Raw genomic sequence first — 13,473 nt, forward strand, 5'->3', positions numbered from 1 at the left:
GAAATGACTAGCCATCCTTCTGGGGGACGACGGTCTTTTCCGCTGGACCACCCCTTGCTGCCCTAGCGCCAGAGGGCCGTGCTGTAGCGCCTTGGCGCGTCGACTTCGTGCTGTCCTGTAGGGTGGCCCAGAATTTTTAGGTGGACCAACTACTCCAGTGGGGCCGCCGGTGCTGTCCCTGGCTTCGTGTAGCCATCTCAGTACAGACAACAGCGGCAGCAGAAATGAATTCAGTGGTGTGATTGAGTATTCTCATTACTCTTGTCATGATCCTTTTTCTCTTTGCGTGATTTTTCCCTCAAATATTATGATCGACAGGCTAGTGCCGTCGATGTAGTCCGTCTTACATTTACGCTATCGCTGGAAAGGTGCGTTTATCCATGTGTATTTATCATGCCTAAATTACACCAGTAGGCTTGTGTAGATGTCTCCGATACCATTGATAAATCGAACGGCAAAATGCATCAACTATGCCTACCATCAGCTAGAGCCAAGTGTCGTCCCTGGTGTAGGTGGCGATGCCTGCTCGACCATTACTTAATTTGATCCGCATTTGAATCAGAGACTATATATGTTCGCCCATGTGGTGCGTTTATTCTGTCTGTGCTGTCGGCCATTTTTATAACAATCTCTCGGTAACGCCGACGCCGGATTTCCGCTTTATGGTGCATTTATTGGTTTCCCAATAAACACAAGTTACACTCATTTCCTGATTATGTAAAACGTCCAAGAAAATTTTCTGCGCTTGTTAAATCTATACGCTCACAACAAACCACGTAGGAGCACATCCCGTAATTGTACCATTTGGTGAGTGTATTGAACCAATTCAACTGTGTTGATATCCGAACCTGGATTCCGATTTTCGTCGAGAAGGCTATGCTGGTCGTAAGGACGCACACTGAACCGTTTTGGGGCACCGTATCTTCTTTGTGCCCGTCTCTGACGGTTCGCGCACTGCAGGATTGCGCTATGGCTCGTCTTGCCAGTTTTACACTCCAATGGTGGCAAACAAAACTCTTTCATGAGCTCCCTTTTGTACCCCTTCCTCCGCGTCACCGTCAGCTCTTGTGCATTCGTGGCACATGTGATGCACATGGGATGAGAGGTGTGCGAAGCCTCAGTTAAAAACCCCTTGAAAAACATGAAAACATTGTGTTCAGATACATTTGCGCACTCTGCAACAAATATTGCTTCGAGCTCCACATCACACACCTTAAAAACTGCCATTGCGACTCACAATGCAATGGCCAGTAATATTCCCGCACATCGAGTGCAAGCTCAAATAATTCTGCCACCATCGACGTGATCAGGCTTGTTCAAATTGTTGACCTGCCTACAGGCCGCCTCGTGTCACCAGCAGTTTCCGGCTCACCTGGCGGGCTGCAAGGCGCGTCTTACGCATCACGTTCGGTGCTCTTTATTGTTACCGTGAAATACTTTCCTCTTCTGAAAACTAATCGCAAGCGAGGGAACAGGATGTTAAAAAAACGTCTTTTTACTGCCGCAAAGCGCCCGAGAACAGATGTGTGCGCTCACTTTTCCCGGAGGCCAATATACGGCTCCAGCAACCTTGACCCGGCTGTGATACCTCGATCTGGTACGCCTAGAATAACCCTCAGCCTCAAATAGACAACCAAGTGGCAACAGTTCTAGATGGCTGCACTCTGAAGGCGAGCTGTGCCGCTTTACGTTGGATGACTATCGGAGCGACGGGCTAGTGCCAAGGCATTGACTATTCCGCGCCCTCTCAGGAGACAACATGGCGAGCTTCTTGCTTTCTGTGCTCGTGGCGCTGCTTGTTCTGACCGGTAAGTAATATTTCAGCGGCTCAACTAGAACCTAGGAAATCGAAGGGTTGGCAGGAGATTTGCCTACTGCATGATCAAGCTGGGAAGAAGCCAGTGTGTTGACGACATGGGTGATGTTTTATTGAATCAGGATGATATAGAAAACCGGTCGCATAGAAACATTCTTTTGTTCTTTGGTCTGTCTGGGGGGGGTAAGGAAATGTGCGACGGATCGGAAAAGAAAGTGATTGATTTGTGTGCAGAAAAGTTAGGTGTAACAGTGCCAGCCTCCGAAATCGAGCGTGCCCACCAAATCGGCAAGGTCGGGGGCGAAAAACCCCGGCTAGTTATTGTGAAATTTGCGTTTTTCAAGGACAAGCAAGGAGCCATATCTGGTGCTTCAGAACTAATGGAACGGATTTCTCTATTGGTGAAGATTATTCCAAAATAGCTCGCCAGCAAAAGAAAAAGTTACTGAAATACGGGAAGCAAACTGATGGTCACAACCAAATACAACAGTGGCAGAATGGAGGCTGAATCGGAAGTAAATCGTTCGTGTACGACAGCACAAGTGACAAAGTGAAAGAATGCGCTCAATAGCGGTACATGGGCGCTATAGCGTCGTCGCGCAAAAAGAAACTTCCGGAGACCCAATCAGTTATTGTTGTCAATTGCCGAAGTTTTAAGAATAAGGCTTACGAGTTTGATACCCTAATTCGAATTTCGCAACCCGACGTTGTTTTTGAAACTGAATCTTGGCTAGATGAACATATTCCAGATATTGGAGTTTTTTCAACGGGCTACACAGCTTACCGCAAGGACCGTAAACGCACTGTGGGGGGTGCCCATTCTGGCTCAAAACAGCATAGCAACCGTACCAATACAGAGCGCAGATAGCAACTCCGAATCTGTATGGTGTAGAAGTCGCAAGGGAACGGTTTAGTTTTGGGGTCTTTTTATCGGCCTCCTGGTAGGTCTAGTGTGTTACCTTTGCTTAGTTTATACAAAACGCTTTCGGCCCTTTCCTTCGAACTAATTGTGCTGGCTGGTGATTTTGACCTGCCTAATGTTGCATGGTGCAATCTTCGTCCCGTTGAAAATAGTCGGTCGGAACTTCATTCTGCTGTTTTCGAGCTTAACACAGTTTATGACATTTTTCAGTTTCTCAACTTTCCAATACGACTGAGGTCCGCAAATAATAGTGTTCTGAGCCTGCATGTTATGAATCGTAATAATTTATTTAGGTCGGTTATCTCAACTACAGGCATAAGTAATCACCATGTCGTTGCGGCCACCATAGAGTGGAAAAAGATAGAAATGAGGAGGCCTCGCTCGCGAAAGGTTTTCGCATACGATAGATGCAGGTTTGATGCCATCGATTCCGAACTTGATACATACCTCCCGTCATTTATCCAATACTGTCAGTACAATGTCATCGAAAGGTTGTGGGCTTTGTTTAATGAAAAACAGTTATCTTTGGAAAACATTCAAGTCCGATCAAAAATTGTAACTGCCAATCGTCGTGGTGATAAACCTTGGATTATTAAGGATATACGAGCGTCAATTAAACGGAAGGCTAGGGTGTACAAAGATTATGGTAGAACGCGAAGTGCTGGATTATTTAGAAAGGGTAAAGGATTGACCTCTAGCCTGAAGGAGCAGATGAAGCTGACGAAGCGTGGGCGTTTATCGTCCCTTAATAGTACAATCAAAACAAATCTAAAAGAAGTATGGCGTTAAATTAAAAGTGACAAAAAGGACATCAGTGGAATTCCGTTTATCATGCATAATGACGAATTTCTTAAGGATGATATGAGTAGAGCAGAATGCTTCAATGCGTATTTTCAAGCAGTTTTTTTCTCCGCCAAGCCCGATATCTCCGGTTACGACACTCAGTTCACTACCAGCATTTAATGACATTATAATAACTGAATCAGGTATAAGAAAGATTTTGTAATAAACTGAATTCCCACTCTGCGCGTGGTCTCGACGGTATTTCAAAGTACATCCTGGAACGTTGTGCTGATCACATCGCTCCATTTCTAGTCTTATTGTATGATGTATCGATAAGGCGTGGAAAACTGCCACGAGAGTGGAGGCTAGCCAATATAACGCCTTCGCACAAATCCGGTGACAATGATAAAGTATTTAACTATAGACCGGTATCACTAAACCCCCTTTGTTGCAAGACACTAGAACACATAATTTGTTCTTGCCTTATAAAACACCTTCAACATAATAATTCAACAGATAACGTCTCAACATAGCTTTCACGCAGGTCTTTCTCAATTGTGTTGCACAGCTAACCGAATTCGTACATGACATCGCTTTATCTTTCGACCAAGGCATTCAAATAAACGTTGTATTTTTGTTCATGGTGGTCAGCGCGAACGAAAACCTTGTTACAGTTGTATTTTCGAACTTTAAAAAGATTTTGAAGTCGTCCCCCATAGTCTTTTGCTGCATAAGTTGTCGTTTCTTGGTATTCCTAAAACCCTCATAGACTGAATTAAGGGTTATCTAAGCAGCCGTAAACAATGTGTTGTGACAAATGGGGTTTCTTCATCACCAGCTGAAGTGCTGTCCGGGGTGCCACAGGGGTCTGTTCTGGATCCGCTTCTTTTTTTATGTTTATCACTGATTTTTCACTGGGTTTGAAATCTACAGTGAGGCTTAATGCTGATGATTGTGTTTTGTATTGCCCAGTCAAGTGTGTTGATAACACCACAGTACTGCAGTCTGACCTCGATAAGATTGCGTCTTGGTGTGCTAGGTGGCAAATGAGTTTAAACCTAACTAGATGTTTTCATGCGCAATTTACTAACAAAAAAGGTAGTATCCAGGTCGTATTACTGAAATTCCTGCGCAGTACAAAAGGTAGATCAAGTTAAGTATCTTGGCGTAACATCAACGGCAACACTAGATTGGACCATTCACGTAGACTTAATCAGAGCCAAGACTTCACGCTTGATTTATTTTTTTTTTCCAAAGACATTTTAACGACGCTTCGCCACCACTCAAGGAAACTCTGTATATTACAAATGTGCGCCCGATCCTAGAGTATGATTGTGTTTCTTTAGACACTTTCACTAACGTTCTGAAAGAAAAGTTGGAAAGTGCAAAAAAGGGCTGCCATGTTTGTAACAGGTAATTACGATTTTAGAATAAGCAGTTCTGAAATTGTACAGGCCTTGGGATGTAAACCCCTTTCTGGACGACAGAAAGTTCAAAGGCCTAAACTTTATAATATATACCATGGTAAGACTGGAATAAATAGAGAACGGTATTTACGGACTTCTAGTTATATGTCCGAGGGAGAAGATTACGTACATAAATTTAGAGAACATACCTGTTAATTGGATGTCTGTAATACTCTTTTTGTACAAATTGCATTAGCCAATGAGTCGTGCTACAAACACTAATATTTTCCGATGCTCATTTCCTACCAGCCATTGATTGATTCATTCGTTCTTTTGTAAGGTTTACCGCGCCGGCACAACGCAGGCGATGAGGCGCGCCGTAGTGGAGGGCTCCGGATTAATTTTGACCACCTGCGGATCTTTAACGTGCGCCGAAATCTCGTACACACGGGCGTTTTTGCTTTTCGCCTCCATCAGAAAAGCGGCCGCCGCGGCCAGGAATCTAACCCGTGTCCTCGTGCATAGCAGCACAATGCCTTAGCTACTGTGCTACCGCGTCGGGTAGTCACTGAAACAGCATTTTGAGTCGATGGAATAACCCATATATTTAACGTTTGTTTGTACTTCTTTTGCTTGTTTATTTTGGATATGTGTAATTACAGCTTTCGTTGCACTCCTTTGTTTTGTACTTTTGTTACAATGCTGTGGTTTAAATGCTCTGGTCCTTTGGTTACACAGCCGATACAAAGCCGTTCCACTCTTGTGGAATCTTATGTATGATTTTGGTTTGGTTTTATTTTGCTATTTGTATTTTGTTTTATGCTGTAAACCCCCTACAACAATGCTCAATGGACGGTGAAGGTACTTGTAAAAAATAAATAGAACCTGTCTTTAGTAGTTCAAGCAGCTACACGCAAGGGGCGTTCTTATGTTAAAAAAATTACTCGGGAAAAGCTAAGAAACACGCACGCTAAACTTGCTTTCGCACGTAGGTCGTGCGCTTCCTCGGGCAAGAGGTCCGTATTAACGTAAACCCGCTAATTACTAGTTTAATTACTGCGTTCAGTACATGCTGTTGTAGTTCAAGGCTGCCCTAATAAAAAAATTGTCGAAGCTACCACTAAGTCGCACAAGGCTTGAACCATAGCGGAGCTGGAGGCATTGTTTCTATGTAAGCACTGAAGGACACACCACCACGAATTCGATTAGGTTTGAAATGGTTTATTTACATGTTCCGCCGTCGCGTTTCACCGTGGTAGTGGTAATCATGTTCACATACACCTATATTATCGTCTTCCTGAGGGATGAATGGCGGGCCAGGATGATTTTGTCCGCAAGCTTTGACGTTTCTCCCAATCTGTAATACGTCAGCACGCGATAGAACCGGCGGCATACGGCTTCGCAAATTGGGCGTCTGTAGCCCAAGCTGTCTTGTGATCCTGGACGCGAAAACTGGACGAAAACACAAAACGGGATAGACACAAACAGGGCTTGTTTGTGTCACCCCTTTTTGTGTTTTATATGCGACTGCATCTCATTCACTCGCCTTGTCCCTCCATACGGCGTTGTTGTTCTCCGTCCACACCCCTTAACCATTCTCCTCGCCGCGCGAGCTGCGCTCTCCGCCGCTCACCCCCTCTCCTCTCCGATAGTGAACACTCTCTCGCGACGGGCATTGGATTGGATTCGATTAGATTGGCTTGGCTTGGCTTGGATTGGATTGGATTAGATTTGGATTGGATTGGATTAAAGTGGATTGTGTTGCGTCATAGCCACGCCACGTTGCGTCATAGCCGCGGCCGGGGGTTCACGGCACGTTTCACGCGATGAGAGAATCAACCTAACGGAAACAACAACGGAACCCCCTATGCGTCGCATCTACACAGGGGTTCCCGCGAGGGGAGTTGGGAGAAATTTTTATCCAGTTTTCGCCCTGTTACCCTCATTGGTAACTCCATTGCCCGTTTAAACATAGTTGTACATTCTCTTTGCCAAATACTGCTGAGAATTGGTTGAACCATTAGTAGCTCCCGATGTGCCCCAGTCCATCACCAGTTCTTTTGCTCTTCAGTCGCAATCCAGTGCTGAAACTCTTACGGCGTCCACCTTTATGACACTGCGCACAAATCATGATGCACCGGCAGGCGAAACCCAGAAGTGCCATACCAGCTGCGTACGCAGCGGGATCGGCCATGCTTGATCGGATACTATCCTCAGGTGACGGCGATTGCAGCCCGTGCTGTTTCATTTCCTCCCCCTGGCAGGCGTGGTCGCTCAAGGACGGAGAGAATCGGGTGCAGGTACGCGCGTGAGAGCACAGCTGCATGCCGCTGTTGCTGCAATAATCGTGCGTCTGCGTCGATCGGTGCTTGCTCCTTTCACGTGGCGAAAGCATGGGACGCCCGCAGCAAAGCGACATTTTATTTCGCTACATCCTCTGCCCCTCGGTAGTCTATTCCAAAAGGCTATGCGAAAGAGAAACACGTCAGTGGCGAAGTGGACTCATACAATGTGGCAAAAACTTCCTCCTTGTAAAAAGATTGCCTCGAAATTTGGCAAGTTATAGCTGAAAAAGACGTCCGCTTGCTACAGAAAGAACGGAACACGGGAAATATGGCTGCGTTCGTCTTCATTCGTGAACAGCCAGCTTCGTGGGCGGCGTCTTGCGCAACGATTTATTTGCTCATAGGGCCACTTTAAATAAATCTAAACTTCGTGTTAATTACAGAACCTGAAACCTGGGCAGTCAAGGCTGACTTCAAATTTCTTTCTTGATTTCGATTTTTTTAATCTTAAGCGTCCCTTTAAAATAACTCTGACTCTTTAGGAGTTTCAGTTATAAAGGGAAGCGTAAGATTTAAAAAAATCGAAATCAAGAAAGAAATTTGAAGTCAGCCTTGACTGCCCAGGAGTATGAGTTATAAAGTACAGTCTAAATGAAGTACCTTGACAAGAACAGACCACGATGTGATAAGCGCATACTGCAGAACTGCAAACAGATGGCGTCAGCACGAGATGCCGCCACTTTGCTTGACGGCCGAATTCTCGGCAACAATAAGATGGCGAATAGATAGAAGGCCTCAATCTCTTAAGTTGGAAAAATTATCCTAGTCCCTTCGATGTCCCCATATGAAGTCTTCCGGCAGCACGGGATTGTGCTTGAACGTCGGAACAACAATCATGAGCTGACCGGCCGTTTAAATACGTCTGCAATGGGTATGTTGGGAGTGAGAAGCTATGTATGTGCTTTGCTGTCTCAAGCTCAGCATGTTTCCTTGCTTATGCACTGCAGCATCCTCACTTTCAAAGTTGCGTGGATGATACCTTCAAGCCTTGTAATCTGTCAATGAATATGAACCAGGTCAACTGGAGAGTTCATTACCTTCACTTGGACGCGCAGTAGATGTCCCGCCAGGTGCGTTTTCCGGAGATCCTATTGCCTGATCGGTCACTACAACCCTACCTACTACGCAGATCTTCTAGCCACATTCTGAACTGTGTGAATGCGTACAGCCGTTGCTCCTTCTAGCAGCATTCCCATAATCCGCATATGCCTAAAATATTCAACTTTTATGAACGACAGGCGGATATACCTTTTTTTTTCATTGGAAAGAAGTTTCCGAGAGCTTGAAGGAGTACCGAGACGAAATTTCAAAGCTTAGATAACTATGTAAACGGCTTCCTTTGTATATGGAGATATCAACCAGTAAGTTTCAATAGCAACCGTTCAGTATACCATATTTTAAACGGGGTTTACGGGCACAAGAAAGCTTAGCACGGATATCCTTTCGCATGATGCCAGCTGCTCCTCCTGGCTTCAAACTGCTCACATGGGAGCCCCCGTGACATGCCCACGCGCCGGCTGCGGTTAGAGCGCGATGCTCCGGTGTGTGCATCACGTCACGGGTTTTGGAAATTACGCCATGCCGGTGGGGCGTGTGGAGATGTTTACGATCACAGGCGGTCCGGGCGCGCGCGCGTCTGCACCGGCAGTGGTGGACGAGAACTGTGACGTCACGAGCGTCCTCCTGACATGGCGGCCGCCTCGGTGTTCGTTTTGTGGAAAAAGAAAAATGACATCAGCAAATGAGTCTGTAAACAAAACGACATGCACCCCTCCGTCCAACGACGACGATGGTTGAACGCGAAGCTTTCACGTGATGAATTCTTTGGTTGACCAATACCACATTGCGGGTATGTGCTACTCTGGAGCCACGCACTACTCTCGCCTTATGTTTGGGTTTACGGTGTACGGCGCGAAAAGGTACCTACTGCTTGGCTTTCAGTGGAAATTTTTTTAGTGCGTGCCGGTATTAGGAGTTAAACCCCAAGATGTGCCGTCAAGCATACAGTCCTAAACCTCAAAATGGGAAGTTAAGCCTAACGTCTTGTGGCTAACAACCTTACGGTGCGCACAGAACGCCGTTCTTCTCATGGCGGTTTCATTGGTCGTCGTCTGAATTTTCCAGACCGGTTTGACCGTGTTGACATGGAGTAATTGGATGGACGCCGGCTTCATAACGCGGGGGACCCAAATTCGGTTCCGGCCACGGGAAGCGTTTTTTAGATGCGAAGCATCTCATGGTCGGGGCTATGACCCTCCCTTGTCGTTGTTGCGCCGTCCACACAACCACCGCGCATGCTCGGATTGCTGAACGACCGGTGGTGTCTTACCCTTTAATGGCTCCTGGAGGCGTATTTCCAAACACTTCGCTACCCAGAGCACCCACGTGATACGCCTGTTATCGCAATGCAGAACGGTTAATAAATGTCATTGGCTGCGCCTCAAACCTAAAGCGACTTAAAACATACAAAATCCCTAGTATTAACAAAAACAACGCGTACATTTGTGTTTCGAAAAAAAAAATACTTTAGAAAAAAAGGAGAAATGGGGTTCGGTCGGCACCATAATCCCGGGACGCTCGCCGCCGAGTCTGTACAGAAAGCAGCTGCGTCCGCGGATTGCCTCGAAAGCGCGTCATCCATATTTCATATTTGCCGCGCTTTCGAGGCGCTTTTTCAAAGAAAGTGCTACGAGTTGTGCCGCGCCTCCGCCAGATGGCGCCACAGGTACCGCGACCGAGAGAAGACGCAGTGAAACATCCCCCTCGCGAGGGGCACGATCAAATGCAGAGCATTTCCGGGGACGCACGACGTTAAGTAGTTTGCGTTACGTTAATGTTGTTGCACTTGTGGCAACTGCTGACGAGAGAGCGCTCGTCAGCAGTAATTTGAATGAGTCAACGATATAAGGCGCGTTCGTAGCGTCCCATTCTGTGTCGGCTTTGTGGCGCAGTGGGTAGAGCACCATGTACATTGCGTTCCGCCCGCAGGGTCGAGGGATCGAAACCGGGCGCCGGATAGTGTTTTTTTTATATAGTAGAGAGGGGTGCGGTGCGGACTACGGACGTCAACGCGGGTGACATCGTGAGTTACTGAAATGCTCTGCATTTAAAAAACAGGCAAGGAATACAAAAAAAAACTGAGACATAGACCTGCAGGGGCTAAGAACCCAAGCCGCCAGCGCCGGTACTCAGGACATTACATCGAGGCCACACAGTCCGATCAGTGGGCGCTCACGCCGACGCCGGCGGGGCCTAGTCCCGAAGACGTCGTGAACGTGGGTGGGATGTGGAGGCTCTGCGCATCCCGACCTCCCACTCCCTGCTGGCCATAAATAAAGTCTTTCTCTCTCTCTCTCTGGGCTGCCTTAAGCAGGCGCTCAAAAGTATAGCGCGCGCACTGACATCACACATGTCACGTGGGTGCTCTGTGCAGCGAAGCGTTTGGAAACACCCCTGCTGGAGCGACAGTGTTGCCGGTGTCTTCCTGGGCCGGCACGAGACACGCCCGCTTCACGCGCCTTCGACGTTTCGTCGTCGTCGGCAGCGACGTGCGTCGGTGAATCTCGGCGGGCCATGATTACAAGCAGCCCACAATCATCCGGGGAACGTGCATCGACCTCATTTTCAGCAACTTTAGGGTTCATCCACTAGAACAGCCCTTGACTTTACATTTCACAGACCATAAGGCGGTCATAACTAAAGCGGAACGCCAACCACAGCTCGACGTCACCTACGTTGAACATGATGATGATAATGCTTAAATAAAGACAAATTCATACCACGTAAAACGTCTCTCTCTCTCTCTCTCTTCAATGACTCTCCACTCTAACACCCCCCCCCCTCCAATAAAATCACACCATCTTCCCGTAGGGGAACCCTGAGTAGTATGCGAAACAGCCATGGGGTAAACGCAATTTCCCATTTCGTAATTTCGGTAAATGAAAAGTGTGGTATTTACCATGGAAACCGCCACGGAGAATTGGCGCCACGAAGAAATGGCGCCACGAAGAATTGGCCACCTCTGTTCCGCGGCAAGGTCCTCTCACTATACTTCCATTGACCTAAATCACAACTGACGCCAATTTGCCGGTCAGTTGCAGTGAGAGGAGTTGCTTAATGATATTTACACGCTATAGTTAGCGCCTTTTTAAGATCTTGTTCTCAGCACAACTTCACGTGTGCCTGTTTTACCTGGCCCGTGTACCTGTGCAACGGTGTACCGGTTCGTGTACGTGTACCTATCTAACCGTATACGTTTCAGAAAAACGCTTAGGAAAGATTTACCGCCCTTATTTGATAAATCGCGATTTGTGCTGTCACAAATCGAAGACCGGAAGAGCGTACGGGACGGGTGGCTGCACGTGCTTTCGCACATTAAGAATTTTCCGTGCACATAAACCAGTGCAACTTACGGACAAGGACGCCTTCAAGAAGCTCTTCCGTGTATTTCTACGCGACATATTTTTGTGTTTTGAAGACCAATTTAAACACCTGTTTCAACAACAAAAAAACGTCTGCGGCTTAACTCAGTTATGCCTGGGTATTCGCAACGAGAGGTGTAGAACATACGCGTCGCAGTTGCACTTTCAGCCAGCCGAACCACATAGTCCGTCCCACGGAGTGCCTTCACCTCCTCCAACTGCATTGTATGGGCGGCCAGGCACGCCGCTCTCCGAACTAGTACATCACTCTTCCGTCTCTGTTGGATACGCCGAGCACGTTCCCCTTGCCGCTCGTTGCCTCCTCCTGGTTTCATTCCATCGTTGATCCGCGGCCCTGGCACGAGATCCGAAATAGACGAAGAACCATCGTCATCTGAATCTGGCCGCTTCGTACTTACGACGCGTCTCGAGGCGTGCGGCTTGTTCTTCCTCCGTCTCCTCGGCTCGTTGCCGCCTATTGGTTTAGTTCCGATGACGAAGCCTGGCTTCTTTCAGTCCCTCCGACTCACTTTTCATATCTGACGACGAATCCCACCGAGCCGCCCCTTCTCTATATACGATGCAACGCCGGCTCGTCCTGTGTTGCTGCAACAGGGTTTCACCGGCTCCTCCTCTGACGCCATGCCAGATGGTGCGGCGAGGGGCGCTGGCAGCTTTGGCGGTTGCTAGGCAACCACTCAGCTCGTGGTGCAGCCACCGGCCACAGGGAAACAGCGAGAATACGGCCATTGTAGCTCTGGCTACAAAAACAGCGCGTTCGAAAGTTTGATTCCCTCGCAATAATACTCTGTGCTCATAGGATTGGGCGTCTTCAGTTATGACGACCAAGCCTGTACGACAAAATTGCAAACGTGGTGGTTGCTAGCATTTCTTTGCTGTACAGCATGACCGCAGAAAAAAAGGAGTGTGCTTTAAACCTAAAATTGAAAAAATAACAATTCTTGGAGAGTACACAACATACATGCACTTCGCAAACTTTTTGACTTCATTACAGTAATTACCCCGGGGTAGTGATTGGTCGAACTTTTTATTTTGCAGCGCACGAAGACAAAATATTGCTCTCTACTTCTGCTAAACCCTCAAGTATCGCTTTACGTTGGTTGAAGTGCAACATGCAGACTTAGCACAACTCTTAAAAATTCCCTCTATGCCCCTTTTCAAGCAATTACACTGACATGTGCCGTTTTTTTTTTCTCGTCCACTAATAGGAATAGCGGCCCTGCCAAAACCGGACGTCGAGGGGCGTGCGAGCATTTTCGAGCTGTTCAGCGACTTCGCGACCAACGCTTTTTTCACGGCAGTGAATGCCGGGGGAAACTTCCTGGGACTCATTGGCGTGCCCATTCCCGGCTACACCGCCCCAGGGACAGTCCCTGTGGTGCCGTGAGAGCCGCGTCTCTCCAACCTACCATTTGTCCCCGCAGGGAACATGATCCGAAGGTGTGGCGGGGCCGTGCGTGAAGGCGGCACGAATATGTAGTTGGAATGCGGGCAGTTATCAATAAATTATTATAAAAATGACCATGCATCTCTGACTCCTCGAATAAAATATACTCGCTTAACTTATGACACACGAATCAGCTTAGGGACCGGAACTTTTGGCAAAATGCATTTTCTTGGCGTCTGTAACATATAAGCATAAACAAAGCGTATGAAATCATTCAAACATAACGTTTATGTGCATGTAAGGGCCGGTTTTGAAGTTCGTGTCTATATGGGCGTATTAGCACCTAAAAATGTTTTTTTTTGTATTATCTAC

General features: G+C 47.2%; 1 long non-coding RNA gene across 1 annotated transcript; it reads left to right on the forward strand.

Moving 5' to 3' along the window:
* Positions 1 to 1,486: 1,486 nt before the first annotated feature.
* On the forward strand, positions 1,487 to 13,218 carry LOC144165025 (uncharacterized). The gene is made up of 2 exons (XR_013321315.1): positions 1,487 to 1,808; positions 12,923 to 13,218. It is a non-coding gene; the product is annotated as an uncharacterized LOC144165025 (long non-coding RNA).
* Positions 13,219 to 13,473: the final 255 nt, after the last annotated feature.

The sequence above is a fragment of the Haemaphysalis longicornis genome, unplaced genomic scaffold (genome assembly GCF_048455015.1).
Source record: "Haemaphysalis longicornis isolate Haplotype H1 unplaced genomic scaffold, Haemaphysalis longicornis Haplotype H1 scaffold_14, whole genome shotgun sequence".
Lineage (NCBI taxonomy): Eukaryota > Metazoa > Arthropoda > Arachnida > Ixodida > Ixodidae > Haemaphysalis > Haemaphysalis longicornis.